Below are 18077 nucleotides of genomic sequence, written 5' to 3'. Positions count from 1 at the left end.
GCTGACTGTTCTTTGTATACCGCTCCGGTACCGCCGGGTCACCACCCGCCCGCGGTCCTTTCGGCAACCTCCGAGCAATCTCTCCTGCAGACGGTCACCGCCGTCTGCCAACCTTGCTGTCTCAGTCCGGGGCACACACCCGGACTAACTTCAGGCTTCTCGCTGTCACTTTTCTCTGTCACTTCTTACTTCTCTCACTACACCTCCACTGTTTACTCCTTTTACTTCAAACTCCAAACTCTATCTTAGCTCCACACTCAAGCTCTCCCTGAGCTAACTGCCTGGTTTTCCCGCCTCCAGGGCTGTGAACTCCTCGGTGGGCGGAGCCAACCGCCTGGCCCACCCCCTGGTGTGGACATCAGCCCCTGGAGGAAGGCAACAATGATTTGTGTTTTGACCTTGGTGTTCCTGCAGGGAATGTGGGGTGCGTGTGGTGTTGTGACCTGTGACCCCTGGCTTGCCCAGGGCATCACATTCCCCCTTAGCAAAACGCAGACCGTCCTCGGGCGCCCGTCCAACACCGGTTTTATTTTCCTTTTGTTTTTCTGAAAAGATAAAAACGGTAACATATATACAAGTAGAAAAACATCATCCCACATCGGGAGGCACATTTCTTAAACGTTACGGTTTTAAACGGTTAACGGTTACGGTCTCCGCTCTCACCCACCCAAGCAACCTGGCCCTGATGCTGCCCCTAAGAAACAGGCAGCACCCCTTGACCCCAGTCCTGCACCAAGTTACCCGAGCGGGATCTGTCCTTCCCCTCCAGAGGGTAGCCACCGGTCCCGGTGGTGGCTGGGCCCCAGCCTGCTCTACTGCGGGCCCTCCCTCCAATCTGCCTCTCCGGAGGCGGTACTTGCGGAAACGGTAACGGTAACACAACTTATTTACAAGCCACTAACGTCTGTGGTTGCCCTGCAAGTTCATGGGCTTGTCCATAAGGAGTTCCTTATGCCAAATAATTTGCAAACGGTCCCCACGGGGACAACGGTGCCTGCAACGGCCGGTTTTCCCAATCACGGTAGACAATCAGGTTACTTTCCATTAATTGTTCATTTTCATCCTTTTCAACTTTCGAACACAAACAGACTTTCTCCCCCCCTTTTAAAGGACGGTTTCCCTGTACCTAAGTGGGGGTCTACCTAGGTTGGGACGGGTGGACCTCCGGGGTCCGGTGTAAGTAGGGCTGGGTAGTGGGATTAGAGGGAACAATCAGTTCCTCCTCCCTGCTATCATGTGGGGCAGGCGGAGGCATAGGGGAGCTGGGTACAGGTTCATCCCTGGGCACTGGCACTGACTCACAGTTGACCGCTTCCATCACTTCTTCATCCACGGGTTGTGGGAACAGTATCACTGGAAGAATCACCGCGCTGTTCTGTGTAGGCCAGTCCGCTGGGAAGTCTCCCATTGCAGTGTGGATCACCTCTTTTGCCTTTTCTGCTGGTAGTGGAACCGGTACTTCAGCCGCCGCTCTTAAGGCTGGTGGGCACCTTTTCAGATGGTCCCGGGAAACTGTGGCCAAAGTGCCCCCTTGGTCACGACTGATTTGGTAGGCCTTTCCATCTTCCCATCCTGTGGGCTGTATGACGTTCGGGTTTTGTTCCCATTGATCATCCAGCTTGTGGGTTCTCCTCTTCCGCTTCAGTACGACATCTCCAGGCTGAAAAGGGCCAGCAGACGCCTTTTGATTGAAGCGCTGCTCCTGCAGTTCCCGACTCCGACTCAAGTTTTTCTCAACATATTCTTGAATCTGCCGGTATTGTACCCTCCGCCGAGTTTCCCATTCAGCTGTCGAAGGGAGTGCTTCTGGGGCCTCCAATCCCATTTCCAGGTCCACCGGCAGTCGGCCTGGGCGGGCCCTCATCAGATATGCTGGGGTGCATTTCTTTGAGCTGGACGGGATGTTGTTGTACATATCGACCAAGTCGGGTAGCTTCTCCGGCCATAGGTTCCGCTCTTCTAGCGGTAACGTCTTGAGGAGTCCCAGGACCAAGTGGTTAATTTTCTCACACATGCCGTTGGTCTCGGCATGGTAAGGGGTGGTCCGGATCTTCTTACAGCCGTACAACTGGCAGAACTCATGGAACACCTCTGCTTCAAAAGCCGGGCCTTGGTCAGTAAGCACCTTTTCTGGATATCCATGTGGTCGGCAGAAATAGGCCTGGAACGCTCTAGCGGCAGTACGACCAGTTAGGTCCTTGACTGGGACAACTACCATGAATCTTGAATAGTGGTCTACTATGGTCAACGTGTAGGCGTACCCACTTCGGCTGGGGGTGAGCTTGACATGGTCCAGGGCGACTAGCTCCAGCGGCTGATGGGTAATGATCGGGTGTAGGGGCGCCCTCTGGCTGGCCTCGTCCTTCCTCCTCAGCGTGCAAGGACCGCACTCTCGGCACCAGGCCTCTACAGACTCCCGCATCCCACTCCAATAGAACCGCTCTCTCAACAGCATCTCCAGCTTCTTCCATCCGAAGTGTTCGGCACCATCATGGTATGCCTGCAAAACAGTGGGCACATCAGCTTGGGGAATCACCAACTGGCGGATCTTTTTTGAGTCTTTGGGTTGATCAGCTCACGGTACAGCTTCCCTTGATGTAGATACAGCCGGTTTCGCTCCTTCCACAAGCGTTGGGCTTCAGCTGGGGCGGCAGGGTCCATTCCAACAGCGCCTTGTTCCACCAGGGTCTTGACGAGGCGGACAGCAGGCGCCTGGTTTTGAGCTTCCTGCCACTCCTGGCTGGGCAGTGGGTCCAGGTTCACCCGTTGTTGGTGGACATGTACCTTCTCAGTTGGTGGCTGGTGAAAGGCAGGCAACTCAATCTCTTCGAGGTCGTCATCCTCGCACCCTTCTTCTGACAAATGGGGCATCCGAGAGAGTGCATCAGCATTAATGTTGACACGACCAGCTCTGTACTTGATTGTGAAGTCATAGTTGGCTAGCCTGGCCACCCACCGCTGCTCCAACGCGCCCAACTTGACCGTGTCCAGGTGAGTCAACGGATTGTTATCCGTGAAAGCGGTGAATTTTGCTGCAGCCAAGTAGTGGCGGAACCGCTCGGTAATAGCCCATACCAGTGCCAGGAGCTCGAGTTTGAAGGAGCTGTAGTTCTCAGGGTTCCTTTCGGTTGACCGGAGTCTTCGGCTAGCGTAAGCAATCACTTTTTCCTTCCCGTCCTGGACCTGGGACAGGACTGCCCCCAATCCGACATTGCTGGCGTCTGTGTATAGGATGAATGGGCAGCCATAGTCAGGGTACGCTAGGACCTCTTCTCCGGTTAAGGCCGCTTTCAGCTGGCAGAAGGATTCCTCATGCCTTTCTTCCCACACTAGTGGGGCTCCGATGGGTCTACCACCTTTGGTCTGTCCCACGAGGAGATCTTGCATGGGGGAAGCCATCTTCGTGTACCCCTTGATAAAGCGCCGGTAGTACCCCAGCAGACCCAGAAACTGCCTTACTTCCCTCACTGTGGTTGGTCTCGGCCAGCCTTGGATGGCAGTGATTTTCTCAGGGTCGGGGGCGACACCTTCTGCACTCACTACATGCCCCAGGTACTGCACTCTGGGTTTCAGCAGGTGACACTTGGAGGGCTTCAACTTCATCCCGTATTTAGCAAGGGACGCGAACACCTCGGCCAGGTGCTCCAGATGGGCTTCATACGTCTGGGAGTACACAATCACGTCATCCAAGTATAACAGGACGGTCTCGAAGTTTAGATGTCCCAGACAGCACTCCATCAGCTGTTGGAAGGTTCCAGGGGCGTTGCACAGCCCGAACGGCATACTATTGAATTCACAGAGCCCCATTGGGGTGGTGAAGGCGGTTTTCTCCCGGTCCTCCGGTGCCACTGCCACTTGCCAGTACCCACTGGTGAGGTCAAGGGTATAGAAGTAATTTGCAGTTCTCAGTGCGGCCAAAGACTCTTCGATACGGGGCAGTGGATAAGCATCTTTATGCGTTATCTGGTTAATCTTCCGGTAGTCCACACACATCCGCATGGTGCCATCCTTCTTTTTGACCAGCACCAGCGGGGCGGCCCAGGGACTACAGCTGTCCCAAATAACCCCTGCCTCCTTCATGTTCCTCAACATATCTTTGGCACATTGGTAATGCGCAGGGGGAATAGGCCTGTACCTCTCTTTGATAGGGGGATGCTCACCGGTGGGGATGTGGTGTTGGACCCCTTTAATCTGCCCAAAGTCTAATGGATGTTTGCTGAAAACTTGCTCATACTCCCGTACCACCCTGTACACCCCCTCTTTGTGATGTATAGGGGTATCGTCAGTGCCCACGTGTAGCTGTTGGGGCCACTCATTTGACTCCCCTTGGGGCGGGTGAGTGTTGGTAGTAGGTGGGGAGACTGGGGGAGCTGCCTCGTGGATCGTGTGGGGATCTAGGGTGAGCAGCTTGGCAAGGGTGGCATACCGCGAAGCCTGACTTCTTCCTCCCCACAGTTCAGCACCCTCCCGGGCACTCTCCCCTTCTTTACATCTACCACCCCTCGGGCGACCATTACGGTGGGCCAGTGTTCGGAGGGCATGGGCTCTATCATGGCAGGGTAGTCACGCCCCTGAGGCCCTACTGCCGCTCTACACCAAATCATCATCTCACTCCTAGGGGGTACAATCAACGGAGCAGCATCCATCACTCTCACTCCACCAATCTCTCCCCCTGTTGAATTTACATACTGGCGGTACATCAAGGCTCGGATCTCACGCTGCACAGCTCTCTGTCGGCTCCCCGCCGCTGTGGCGGCCAGCTGCTGCAGTAGGGCCAACACATCACCCATACAGTGCTCCATCACATTGTTTCCTAGCACTATCTTCGAGTTATGGTCACTGGGTTCATTCATGATCACAATCATACCCTGGTGTTGCAGTTCAGCTCGCCCACTGTCATAGCCACTTGTTTATACCCCACTTGGGTCAACGGGAGTCCATCAGCAGCAATCAGCGTTATACTAGTATCTGGGGGTGCCAGCTCGTCTGTCCCCCAATACCGCTGGTATAATGTGTATGGTATGGTGGTTACCTGTGATCCAGTGTCCAAGAGAGCCATCACCGGTATGCCGTCCACAGCCACGGGGATGATGGGCCGGGCACCGATATACCGGTCCCGCCAGTCTGGGGGGCCACGGGGTTCTACTCCTGAGGATTGGCCCGTGGCCCCAGGGGTTGCTCGTTTAACGGGCACTGTCGGAAGTAATGGCCCGGCTTGTTGCACTTGTAGCAGGTTGGAGGTCTGTTCCGTGGGTTGTTAGCACCTCTTCGCTGCATCCAGGGAACATCCTCAGGGCTGTCGGCGAGCTGTATCCTGGGTGGAGGCTGGGATCTGGTCAAAGGTTGGAGTGCAGCAAGAATCTTGGCGAGGTCTCCGTCCATGCGGCGGACCTGGGCTGCCAGTTCTTCCATTGTGCTGCTGGGAGCTGTAGGCCTTGGAGAGGCTGGTGGAGCAGGGGCCACCACAACGGGGGCTGTCTCAATGGGCCACGGGGCTGGCTCCGAGATTTCTGAAGCTGGGGGTTGCAGTGCTTTAATGGCCCGTTCCTTTAACACAGCAAAGTCCACATCAGGGTGTTCTAGGGCTCACAGCCGGAGCTGTTTGCGATCCTCAGAGGACCTCATCCCCTGCACGAATTGCTCTACTAGCATCTTGTTGCTGTCCGCCTCATTGATAGTGTTTACCCGCTTTAGGGTGCGAAGAGCGGTTTGCAGGCGTAAAGCGTAGTCCCGAATGCTATCCACAGGCCGTTGCCGCCACTGGTAAAACTGCATCCTCAGCTCAGCTTCGGTACGGGTCTCAAAGGCAGTCTGTAGCTTCTCAAATATGGTGGCTAAAGAGAGCCGGTCCCCCTCGGCCCAGGTCTCCGCTTCCTGCTCAGCCGCGCCGGTTAGCTGGCCCAGCACTACCGCTGCACGTTGCTTATCAGTCAGGGGGTACAATTCCAAAAGCGGATTAAGCTTTTTCCGGAAGACCTGTAAAGCATCAGGTTTCCCATCATACTGCGGTAGCCAGGTAGCTCCGGGCGCATAGGGCAAGGAGAACGGCATCACCTGAGCGAGAGCGGGGGCCACAGCACCTCCCGCCAGCACGGCCGGGACCTGGGCAGGCCCATTCCCATCCACGGGTGCCACTGCGGCTGCGACCATCGCTCCTCCAGCGGCTCCGTCGGGCGCAGACATCTTGTTTCCGTCCCCCTTAGCCTCTTTCCGGCCCCTCCTCTATCGGGGCAGGGTTTTGGCCTTTGCGCCTCTGCCACTCGAGAAGACGCTCGAGCGGGAACTCTTCGCGTCAAAGATGGCGGCTTCTGAAATTTTCCGGCCGGACACCTCTGGCGGTCACAAGGCGCACCTCTACCTAACGGCAGAGCGGTAAGATCTTGTTCGTGACGCCAAGTTGTCGCGGGCGGAGGAGGGGACGCCGCGCTCTCCCACTGCTCGGGTCCTGCTGCTGCTGCTGCGGCCTGCTGCTGCTCGGTGGCTCGAGCGATGAGCCGGATCCCGGGGACTCGAGCGGCGCTCCTCGCCCGTGAGTGAAAGGGGGATTGGTTGTTGGGATAGTTTATTGTCCGTGACGCCACCCACGGTTGTGGTGATTGTGTGGACACCACCGCTGTTCTGTCTGGGGATCCCGGGAGTGGTGGTATGGAGCAGCTAGTTGTTGATTCGCCCCTCCGTGGGTAGGGGGTTTGGTGGTCCCGGGGCCCAGTGATGGGGTTGGGATGGTGGACAGGCGGGTTATGGGGCCTGTGGAGGTGCAGGGGTGCAGGGGCAGCGCTGTGCCGCACGGCACGGAGTTACTCACTCAGCCAAAGGATGATAACAAAGTTCTCGGTAAACAAACGGCTGGTTGGACGGGTCCCTCGGACGGCTACAGTGCTGATGTTCCCTGCAGTAGCGGTGACGGTCTCTTCCCTGCACCTATGTATAGTCCTTTGGTAGCGATGGATTCCCACCGGTAACCCGCTCCCCGACCTGGATATGAGCCGGAGGAGCCCCTCTCTTGCCCGCGTGCTGACTGTTCTTTGTATACCGCTCCGGTACCGCCGGGTCACCACCCGCCCACGGTCCTTTCGGCAACCTCCGAGCAATCTCTCCTGCAGACGGTCACCGCCGTCTGCCAACCTTGCTGTCTCAGTCCGGGGCACACACCCGGACTAACTTCAGGCTTCTCGCTGTCACTTTTCTCTGTCACTTCTTCCTTCTCTCACTACACCTCCACTGTTTACTCCTTTTACTTCAAACTCCAAACTCTATCTTAGCTCCACACTCAAGCTCTCCCTGAGCTAACTGCCTGGTTTTCCCGCCTCCAGGGCTGTGAACTCCTCGGTGGGCGGAGCCAACCGCCTGGCCCACCCCCTGGTGTGGACATCAGCCCCTGGAGGAAGGCAACAAGGATTTGTGTTTTGACCTTGGTGTTCCTGCAGGGAATGTGGGGTGCGTGTGGTGTTGTGACCTGTGACCCCTGGCTTGCCCAGGGCGTCACAACTATTTTTTTTTGTAATAGACTGAAGAGGGCACAATAAGGAGGGGTAGGTGAGTGGTGACTAATAACCTGAGGAGAGGACAATGAAGAGGCGGAGGATTAGGATTAGGGAGAGGGGTGGAAGGGAGACTTCAAGGCCTTATGATGCACGGTGGGGTAGTGGGGGAGGGAGACATTATATGTGAATTTGAAGGCAAGCTGTCCGGTCCCCTATGCCCTCCAGCAGCATTTATGTCAATATGTAAAAATTCCCTAAATAACCCGCCCTGTGAAATGTTTTGGCTAAAATGAATGTTTAAAACAAGGACTTATAAAGTGCACTGTTCCTATGCTATTTAGGGCCTTGATTAGTCTGCTGTCTTTCCATACTATCACACCCCTGTGGGCGTGATAACATGATTTCCATGAGCTGGCATCACCGCAGCTCCTGGAAATCTTGCGCATGCGCATGACTGTGTCCACTCACATTGAATCTCATCTGAAGTCGTGTATATGCATCCTGGCCTCAGTAAAGTGCAGTGGACATGATCAGAGAAACAGCTTCTGCACTTCTGATCATGCTCAGTGCGCCTCTCCAAAACCGGGACGTGTATACCCGACTTCAGATGAGATTCAATGTGAGTGAACACAGTTACGCACATGTGCAAGATTTCCAGGAGCTGCAGTGATGCTGGGTCATGGAAACTATGTTATCACATCCACAGGGGCATTATAACATGGAAAGAGGGCCAACTAGTCTGGGTAACTAACGCCCCATCAACTAGTCACTGCCATAATTAGCACAGTGACAGCGCAGTTTATATTTAATTTTTTAAACCTTCATTTGTTAGTTTAACATTACACAGGGTGGGTTGGCCAGGGATCTTTGACATACAGATATGAATGCTGCTGGGTTGGAAAGCATGAGGGTCCTGACAGATTCCCTTTAAAATTAATTTGATGGTGGGAGACGATGCTAAGTTCCTCATGGCTTCCTCCCCACAAGTCATTATATGACCTCATAGCCTCCTCCCCACCCCACAATTGATTATATGGCCCACATAGTGTCCTCCCCACCCCACAATTCATGATATGGCCCTGATAACCTCCTTCCCACCCCACAATTCATTATATGATCCTCATAGTGTCCTCCCCACCCCACAATTCATGAGATTGCCCTGATAACCTCACAGTCTGGGAGATTTTATATTCAGGAGGCAAATGTATATAAACAATATATGTGACTTTGTTATCTTCATGGCTGTGATGATCAGTGTGACAAAATGAGTCGTTGCTGGAAGATAAGACATGAAGTTCTGATAAGAAGAAACAACAGAAAACTAATCAGATAACGGTAAGTAACTTTATGAAAATCTTTATTCTGTACTGTATGACTTGGAGTAATGCTGTTATATGTTAAACCCCTTAGGCCACATTCTCGCATTTGTGTGACATTTCCGTGTGTTTCCAGACTTTCTTATCAGATAGCACACGGACTTCTAGAGTTTCATAGATCCATTCACATATCCTTGAAAATCACTGATTCAAGAATGAGATCTGCGAGACTCCAAGCATATGCTGTTCTGATCCGATTATGAGGAATAGCACCTACTCCATGGGTCTGTGTGCTGTCCGAAAAAAAGTCAGGAAGCACACTGACACTGCACACAGATGCAAGAATGTAACCTCATTATGTATAACACCGTCCATTAGTATTTAGTGTGCTTACTATGTAAATCGCTGTCCTTAATTACATAGTTTATCCTTTTATTATGTATAACACTGTCCCTTATTAGCATCCTTGCTTGTTATGTATGGCGCTCTCCCATATTATGTAGTGTCCTCTTTTGTTATGTATAGCACCGTCTCTTATATAGGGTATTCTCATTATTTTTGATAATCACAGTGCCCTCTCTGTTACTTAATCCTCTCTTGTTAGATATAAAATGACTGCTGATGGAGCAGCATCTGACCAGAAGACCAGTCCATCAGCTTTTCTGTTAAAAAATAAGCCTTAGGCTGCTTTCACACTACGTCTTTTTAACATGCGTCCTGAACGTTTTTTTAACGCAAAAACGGATACAGTGCAAATGCGTTTTCATTTCAATGCATTTGCAATGGACTCGCGTTAACATGCGTTCACATGCGTTTGCGTGCGTTATAGTGAGGATCCAGCGACTTGCAGTTTTTTAACATCTTTCAAAAACGCTACATGTAGCGTTTTTGAGCTGCGTCCTAATACTGCAAATCGCTGGATCCTGACTAAACAGCATGCAAATGCATGTGAACGCTGGCATGCTGATAGACAGGATCCTGCTTGCTCTACTGAGCATGCCCAGAACCAGTCTCGCGTGATCAGTCCCTCTCTCTCCTACCTCTCTCTCTCTCCCCCTCCCTCTCCTCCACCTGAGAGCTGCGGACACTCGTAACCAAGGTAAATATCGGGTAACCACTTATCTTAGTTACCCGATGTTTACGTTGGTTACGTTTGCAGGGAGCCCGGCTCCTAGCAGCTGCAGACGCTCGTAACCAAAGTAAATATCGGGTATCCAAGCAAGTATACCCGATGTTTACCTTGGTTACGAACCTCCGCAGTTGTAAGAAGCCGGCTCCCAGTCTGGCACGTTTAGTTCCCATCACTCCCGATCACATGACTCCAATGCCCGCCCCTAAACATCCAGTGACAGGATCCTGCAAAGTAACACATGCGTTTGCATGCGTTTTTTGCTGTAAAAGCAGGATCCGCTTTTGCAGCAAAAAAACGTTCAGGACGCATGTTAAAAAGACGTAGTGTGAAAGCAGCCTTACCATGTTCCATCAGCAGTCATGTCATTTTATATCTAACAAGCGAGGACGATATCAAATAAAGAGAGAGCGCTATCAATAAGAAAAATTACAAGAGAATATTTTAAGGGTGTTACTTTACATAAATACATAACAAGAGAGGGCGCTATGTATTATTAGATATATACAGTATATCTGCAGCTTTGTCGCCATAAATGAAGGTGGGCCCAGGCACAATTTCTTGCATAGGGGCCCCAAGCTGTCAGTGTCCGCCTCAATACTTAATATTACATAAATATATAATGTGAGACTGTGACCGGGGTTATCTATGACAGCCGGTATGTCTCGCCCCGGTTGTGCTCACTCCATGATAGAAAGTAACTCCACTCCAGGGTTAATGCTGTTTCCCTACAGGCTTAAGGAAGGGTTAAAAGGAAACAGGAACGAGGGCAGGTGTGCCGGGTGTGAGGGAGTGATCACAACTCCCTGAGTTCTCTGCCAGAGAGGCACATGTGTACTGTGTGGACTTTTGTTTGGATAATAAACCGTGTGCTGTGAACCTTGGTGCCTGGATCCCGTGTCTTCTGCTGCGCAGCCGACCACGCTACCTCACATATGGTGGAGAATCGGCGGGCATGCCAGCCCGGTGAGGTGTAGCTTCCGTTTCTGGTGACTCGGTAGCACATGTCCTGGATTCAAGCAGCTATCCTACAGCCAAAGCCCGGCGACGCCATGGAGGACATACTTAAGCAGCTGATTCAGGCCAATGCACGTCAGGAGCAAAGGCACCAGGAACAGATGGTTCTCCTGGCCAAGTCGATCCGTGCCGGAATGACAGCAACAACCCCGGCACCGGGTGATGACGGCAGCGTCCGGAAAACGGTGAGACAAGCGTTGCAAAAGATGACCCCGGGGGATGATGTGGAAGGGTTCCTGGTGGTGTTTGAGCGGGTGGCCGAGCGGGAAAAACTGCCGACCCCCCAGTGGGCTGAGGTATTGTCGCCCTATCTGACGGGGGAACCCCAAAAAGCGTACCTAGACCTCTGTACCGAGGACGCCACTGACTATGCGACCCTGAAAGCCGAAATACTTGCTCGGATGGGGGTGAATACCTATGTACGGGCTCAGCGGGTAAATCAGTGGTTCTATGAGGAAGCCAAACCCGTACGCTCCCAGGCCTATGACTTGTTGCATCTCGTAAAAAAGTGGTTGCAGCCTGACACTTTGAGCCCGGCGCAAATGGTGGAAAGGGTAGTTGTTGATCGTTTTGTACGTACTTTACCCGTCACCATTCAACGGTGGGTTGGACAGGGCGACCCAAGTACCCTGGACCAATTAGTGGGCCTGGTAGAGCGGCATGTGGCTACGCAGGACTTGATACGGGACACTGAGACTTTGCGTACCGCCCGTCGGTCCGGCCCCTCCAAGCCTAGGGCCAAGGACCCACCGCTAACACCGGTGCGGGAGTCCGCTACCGTCCCGTCTGAGGCCGCACCCTCCGTCCCTGAGGTCCGGAAGGCTATGTACCCTAAACGACAACTCGTCAAGGGATTTCCTTCCCTATTAGATGTTGGCGGTGCCAGCGGGTGGGACATATGGAAGCCCAGTGTCCACTCACCACCGAGCCCATGGATTGTGGGGTTACCCGGCGGGGTTCAATGTATGCTCAGGTGGTGTGTACCGCTGACCTGGTCTACCCAGAGACTGAGCCCCACTTGTGCCAAATACAGGTGAATGGATGTCCGGTTACAGGCTTGTTGGATTCCGGAAGCTTAGTGACTCTTGTGCGATCAACCCTAAGGGCTAAAGTAAAGGCCACAGGACGTACCGTGGGGGTGGTTTGCATACATGGGGACTGCCGAGACTATCCCACGGGAATTGTCACCATCACAGCACCTTGCGGTCAGGTGCAACATGAGGTGGGACTTATTAACACTCTTCCCTATGATGTGATCCTAGGAAGGGATCTGCCCTATTTTTGGACTTTAAGGAAGGGACCTCCTAAGTCCCCTCAGATATTGGTCAGTCCGAGACCTGAGCCCTACAATCCTGAATCCGGGACGTCTGCCGTAGGGGTTCCCATGATAGGGACAGAATGTGAACCCGATAGGTCGCCCCTAGAGGTATTGGCAGGAGAGGCTGAGACGGTTGAGCCCATCCCGGAGTTGGAAGCATCCCCGGATACGTTTGGGACAGCCCAACTCCAGGACCCTACATTAATACATGCCCGGAGTCGGGTGACAGTAGTTGACGGGGTGGCACAGCTGCCCGGTGCCCAGGTAAGGCACCCCCATTTCGCTCTTAAGCAGGATTTACTCTACCGGGTAGATGAAATACGGGGCGTGGGGGTAGAGCAGTTGGTGGTGCCCCAGCCGTATCGCCGGCGGGTCCTCGACTTGGCTCATAAACACCGGATGAGTGGCCACCTAGGGGTCAAGAAAACGCAGGAGCGAATATTGCAAAGGTTCTATTGGCCCGGGGTCTTTGGGGAGGTAAAACGGTTCTGCGAAACCTGCCCGGAGTGTCAGCTTACCACACCCCTGACCCACTTTCGCAGTCCGTTGGTACCGTTACCCATTATAGAAGTCCCTTTTGAACGGATAGGGATGGATCTGGTGGGGCCCCTCGTAAAATCTGCTCGAGGGCACCAACATATCCTAGTGATCGTTGACTATGCCACCCGGTATCCAGAGGCGATACCTCTCAGACATACTGCGGCGAAGCTTATAGCTCGGGAGTTGTTTGCTGTGTTCTGCCGGGTGGGGTTGCCCAAGGAGATCCTTACGGATCAGGGGACCCCATTCATGTCTAAAGTGACCAAAGAGCTATGCCGGCTACTCCAGATCAAGCAGTTGCGTACGTCTGTGTATCATCCTCAGACGGATGGTTTAGTCGAACGATTCAATAAAACCCTGAAAACCATGCTAAAAAGGGTGATTTCCAAAGACGGGAAAGACTGAGATATGATGCTTCCCTATTTGATGTTTGCCATACGAGAGGTGCCACAGGCATCCACGGGGTTTTCGCCTTTTGAATTATTATACGGGCGACATCCCCGGGGATTGTTGGACCTGGCAAAGGAAACATGGGAGCAAGAGCCCACCCCCCAAAAAAGTGTAATTGAACACATTTTAGGAATGCAGAACCGCATAAGCGCGGTCATGCCAATTGTGAAGGAGCATTTACAGGAGGCTCAGGCCGCGCAAAGCGGCCGCTACAATAGACAAGCCACCGTGCGGACCTTTCAACCCGGGGATCGGGTGTTGGTATTGATCCCCACGGCGGAGAGTAAATTCCTGGCTCAGTGGCAAGGCCCCTACGAGATAAAGGAAAGAGTCGGGGTGGTCAACTATAAGGTATTGCAGCCCGGTAGGCGGAAACCTGAACAAATATACCATGTCAACCTATTAAAACCTTGGCAGGAACGGGAAAGCCTGATGGTTGATTTTCCCCCGTCTCCCTCCTCTTCGGGTCGATCAAACCCGGCTCCAGCAACCTCCGGAGAGGACGATCCGGAAGTAAGGATTGGAGAGGCCCTCACCAAGCAACAGAGGCGAGAGGCCAGACGGCTGGTTCAGCAGAACCCCGATGTCTTCTCCGAGTTGCCGGGTAGGACCAGTCTGATACGACATGACATTGTCACCGAGCCTCACCTGAAGGTACGCCTGAAGTCATACCGGGTGCCGGAGGCTCGAAGACAAGCCATATCAGAGGAAGTGAAGACAATGCTACGCCTGGGGGTCATCGAAAAATCCCGGAGTGAATGGGCTAGTCCCATTGTCCTAATACCAAAACCCGATGGCTCCTTAAGGTTCTGCAATGACTTTAGGAGATTGAACGAAATATCCAAGTTCGATCTCTACCCCATGCCCCGGGTGGATGAGCTGATTGACAGGCTGGGACAGGCGCGATATTTCACCACGCTCGACCTGACCAAGGGGTACTGGCAGGTGCCCCTGACGGAGTCCGCCAAGGAGAAAACCGCTTTTGTTACGCCGGAGGGTCTCTTCCACTATGTTGTCTTGCCTTTTGGGTTACATGGCGCTCCGGCCACGTTCCAGAGGTTGATGGACTTGGTGCTGGAACCCCACCAGGCGTATGCATCAGCGTACCTTGACGACATTATTATTTACAGCTCCGAGTGGCAGACCCACTTGGAACAGGTACAAGCGGTGGTAGACGCGCTTCGAACAGCCGGATTGACAGCCAATCCCAAGAAATGTGCGTTGGGACTCACGGAAGCCCACTACTTGGGCTACGTGATAGGCCAAGGAGTGATTAAGCCCCAAATTAACAAGGTTGAGGCGATCCAGAAGTGGCCTAGACCCCTGACCACGAAGCAGGTTAGGGCCTTCCTGGGTATCGTGGGGTACTACAGGAGGTTTGTAAAAGATTTTGCGGGACTATCAGCCCCCTTGACGGACCTTCTCAAAGGCAAGAAGTCCGTCATGGTGCGCTGGACTCCGCAGGCCGAGGACTCCTTCCGGGCCCTGAAGGGGGTCCTGTGCGGACAGCCCGTTCTTGTACACCCTGATTTCCGGAAGGAGTTCATAGTACAGACTGACGCCTCGGAGGTCGGCCTGGGGGCAGTGCTGTCTCAGATGGTTCAGGGGGAGGAACACCCCGTCACCTTTTTAAGTAGGAAGCTCACCCCTCCCGAGCGGAATTATAGCGTAGTGGAGAAGGAGTGCCTGGCGATCAAGTGGGCCTTGGAGTCCCTACGCTATTACCTGCTGGGACGTCAGTTTCGCTTGGTGACGGATCACTCTCCGCTGGTCTGGATGAGGTCCGCCAAGGAACGGAATGCCCGGGTTTCCCGGTGGTTCCTTTCTCTGCAGAACTTCTGGTTTACGGTTGAACACCGGGCCGGTAGGTTGCAGGGCAACGCCGATGCCTTGTCCCGCGGCCCGTGTTTGATGGCAGGAGTTCAACCCCGCTCGCTTGAACTGAGGGGGGGGGTATGTGAGACTGTGACCGGGGTTATCTATGACGGCCGGTATGTCTCGCCCCGGTTGTGCTCACTCCATGATAGAAAGTAACTCCACTCCAGGGTTAATGCTGTTTCCCTACAGGCTTAAGGAAGGGTTAAAAGGAAACAGGAACGAGGGCAGGTGTGCCGGGTGTGAGGGAGTGAACACAACTCCCTAAGTTCTCTGCCAGAGAGGCACATGTGTACTGTGTGGACTTTTGTTTGGATAATAAACCGTGTGCTGTGAACCTTGGTGCCTGTATCCCGTGTCTTCTGCTGCGCAGCCGACCACGCTACCTCACAATAATCACACTATTTATTGATGCAGCTTTTTAATTTCAAACTAAATATTTAATGACCTCTCTATTGTATTCTAAAGTCATTCTTTTGTACTGTGACCAATATCAGTATGATGTTTGGAATGTAGCCCAGCAAGATTGTACATTGACATCATTTTGTTCTGTACTGGGTACACAAGTCAGTGAATGAATAAATCTAACAAAAGTAGCACGTCCTGTCATCTGTTTGCTTCAAAATCTTTAAGCTAAAAATAGACATAAAAATGTGCTTTCAATTTACTTACTATTGTATAGTACATGTATTAAAGGGGATATCCGGTGAAAATACGTTATACCCAACCGATCTTTAGGAAGGTTGATAACTTGTTGATGAGTGGAGCTCCGACTGCTGGGATCCGCACCGATCGTCAGACCTGGATCCAAGGAAATGAAAAATGACAATGGTAATGGGCACAGTCACAATTGGCTCAGAATATGGTAACAGAATTTATTAATTTTATATCAATACATCCTGTTCCCATTTTACATAGTTACATAGGTTGAAAAAAAGACCTAGGTCCAACTAGTTCAACCTTCTCCACCAATTATACATTTTGTTATTAAGTCATTTAAAAGCATTTATAGTATTTGCCATTACTACCTCTTGTGGTAGGACATTCCACAGTCTTACTTCTATAACTGCAAATAGCACTTTCCTATTTAGCTGCCGGAATCGCTTTTCTGTCACTTGTAGTGAGTGTCCCCTGGTTCTTAGTTTTGTCTTTTGAAGGAATAAGTCATGTGCCAGTCCTTTATATTGACCACACATGTATTTATACATATAAATGAGATCTCCTCTGAGATGTCTTTTTTTCCAAGCTAAACAAGCCCCGCTTTCCAACCTATCATAATCTGGAGGCCTTCCATTCCTTGTAATAATCGAGTTGCCCACCTTTGAACTGGGTTATGTGTTTGGGGATTTTGTTTTTTTTTATTTTTTAATGAATTTAAAAAAACAAATCGATATGGGATTTGCCCTTCGAGCACCCGAGCATTTTACTGCTCACTCATCCCTACTCCTGACCACACAGCCAGCAGAACAAGTAATCAGATCAGCTGACTCCAGTGTCAGCCAATGACTTGTTTTGTGTCCACCCTGCATCCGTCGTAGCATGTGCGGGCTTTGAGGTCAGCTGTGTTCAGACGGCAATGGAGTCATCTGATCTGAACTCAGTTGAACTCCAGCCCGCACATTCTGCAATGGATGCAGGGGGGCACAAAACAAGTAATCGTCTGACACTGGAGTCAGCTGATCTGATTACTTGTTCTGCTGGATATGAGGTCAGGAGTTCAGCTGAGTTCAGATCAATTGACTCCAGTGTTGGCCGATTGATTACTTGTTCTCTGTCCCCCTGCATCCATCGCAGTGTGTGCTAGCTGTGAAGTCAGCTGAGTTCGGCCGGCACTGGAGTCAGCTGATTTGAACTCAGCTGACCTCACAGACCGCACATGCTGCGATAGATGCAGAGGGACACAGAACAATTAATTGGCCGACACTGGAGTCAGCTGATCAGATTACTTGTTCTGCTGGTATGAGGTCAGGAGTTCAGATCAGCTGACTCCAGTGCCGGCCGAACTCAGCTGAATTCCACAGCCCGCACACTTGAGTCAGCTGATCTGAACTCCTGAACACACACCCCGCACACGGTCACATGTGATCAGCAGCAGGCAGTGACTGCTGTAATCCATCGCAGCGTGTGCGGGCTGTGAGATCAGGAGTTCAGCTTCTCCAGATCAGCTGACTCCAGTGCCGGCCGAATAAATTCTGTGTCCCGCTGCATCCATTGCAGCAGCCATGAAAAGTAGAAGTACAAGGATCCGGTAAAATAACATACCGGTGAATTGCGGTTGCATGCGTATGCACAAGATCCGGTCAAATGCGGTTTGCGGTCTTTTACCTACGGACAAAAATATGCTGAAGTGAAACCAGCCTTACTTGTAACCAGAATACCCAAGTCCTTCTCCTGTTCTGTAGTCCCGAGTTTACTTTCCTTTAATGTATACGCAACAATAGGACTACTCTGTTCTAGGTGCATAACTGTAGATTTATCAGCATAAATCTAATTTGTCAAGTGTCTCCCAATCAAACATCTTATCCAAATCAATTTGTAATATTGTACTAAACCAGATTCTTACTACTTTTGTATAAAATAATATAATTTTATTATCAAATTCACGTACATAACAAACAATTAAAAGGCAGGATGAAAAATAGAGGAAGGAAGGATAATCTTTCCCTCTCACTATTCCTTCCTGACTACGGGGGTCGGCGTCCTAGTGTGAAGACGCCCCCGTTCGACGACGGCTGACCCTAGATATGGCCCTCCCTAATAATAACCGTGATCCCTCTCAGATAGAAACAACCCCTACAGTAGTACCACCACAGTGAGGAAGAGGTGCTCAGTCCACGGTGGCTAGCTTGTCTTTATCACCACTCGGATGAGTAGAGATACGGGGCATAGGGAAGTCGTCAGATGTTCCAAATATCTATGTGCTCAACTACGGTATAGATGAGTCAAAC

Source organism: Anomaloglossus baeobatrachus, chromosome 1 (genome assembly GCF_048569485.1).
Source record: "Anomaloglossus baeobatrachus isolate aAnoBae1 chromosome 1, aAnoBae1.hap1, whole genome shotgun sequence".
NCBI lineage: Eukaryota > Metazoa > Chordata > Amphibia > Anura > Aromobatidae > Anomaloglossus > Anomaloglossus baeobatrachus.
Note: the sequence above shows the minus strand (reverse complement) of the source record.